The sequence below is a fragment of the Dendrobates tinctorius genome, unplaced genomic scaffold, assembly GCF_039654945.1.
Source record: "Dendrobates tinctorius isolate UK_male_01 unplaced genomic scaffold, ASM3965494v1 ptg000184l, whole genome shotgun sequence".
NCBI lineage: Eukaryota > Metazoa > Chordata > Amphibia > Anura > Dendrobatidae > Dendrobates > Dendrobates tinctorius.
In genome coordinates, this window is record NW_027361851.1 from 18,970,501 (window position 1) to 18,971,447 (window position 947).

Consider the following 947-nt stretch of genomic DNA (forward strand, 5'->3'; position numbering starts at 1 on the left):
TACCAGCAAATCCGTTTCTAGATATATTTCATGACAGCACTGTAGAAGGTTGATTCCCTACCCTAATAGGGACAGAGAACACAAAGAGGTGAAATAGTCCCTCCTCATTGACTGTCCAAAGGATTTTTCTAGTGCCAAAAGAACAACAGACGTATGCACAAAAAATCTGTTTGATGTTCCTAGAGTTCTTTTTTGAGAGGACAAATTCAGATTCACTCCAAAGACTCTCAGGAAATTTTTCAAAACCACATTACATGAAAATAAAGTTACTTGAAATTAAATGTTGATGTCAGAAGTGGGATTTGAACCCACGCCTCCAGGGGAGACTGCGACCTGAACACAGCGCCTTAGACCGCTCGGCCATCCTGACTTCTATATGCAATTGGAACTTAACTCCTTCCATGCTAGTCAGCAGAAATGTTACCATTCCTTGTGATTACAAACTTGTCACACCACCCCAAAAAAGTCAATAAATAACATTTTTTATATGCGTACTTTTCGTCTGCATTAATTTTTAAACCTCCATTTATTTTGTTTGGATATTAGAAATGTTAGATTTCTCACAAATACGGTGATGCACCACATTTCTTCAGAAACTACTGTTTGGCCACACAGCAGGGCTTTGAAAGGAAGAGCCCTATTTGGGTTTTGCAATGCAGATTTTGCAGGAATACCTTGCAGATGAAATTTGCAGAGTACCAAAACAGCAGAAAACCTCCCAAAGTGACCACATTTTAGAAATTATTTTGCACAATGAGTTAATCAACACCTGCAATTACTATTGTCAGCCTATAGGTGTTTTCACTCTGAACCATCCAGCATTGCAAGTATGCCAGTTTAGTGCCCAGCTTTTGCTTGCAGAGGCAAGCAACCCATACATTTTTAAGTGGGCTCTACTCACTGGAGCAATGTCAAATATGTAGATGCTTTGTCTCACCATTAAAGTA

General features: G+C 39.2%; 1 non-coding gene across 1 annotated transcript; it reads right to left on the reverse strand.

Moving 5' to 3' along the window:
- Window positions 1-287: 287 nt before the first annotated feature.
- On the reverse strand, window positions 288-370 carry TRNAL-CAG (transfer RNA leucine (anticodon CAG)). The gene has a single exon. It is a non-coding gene; the product is annotated as a tRNA-Leu (tRNA).
- Window positions 371-947: the final 577 nt, after the last annotated feature.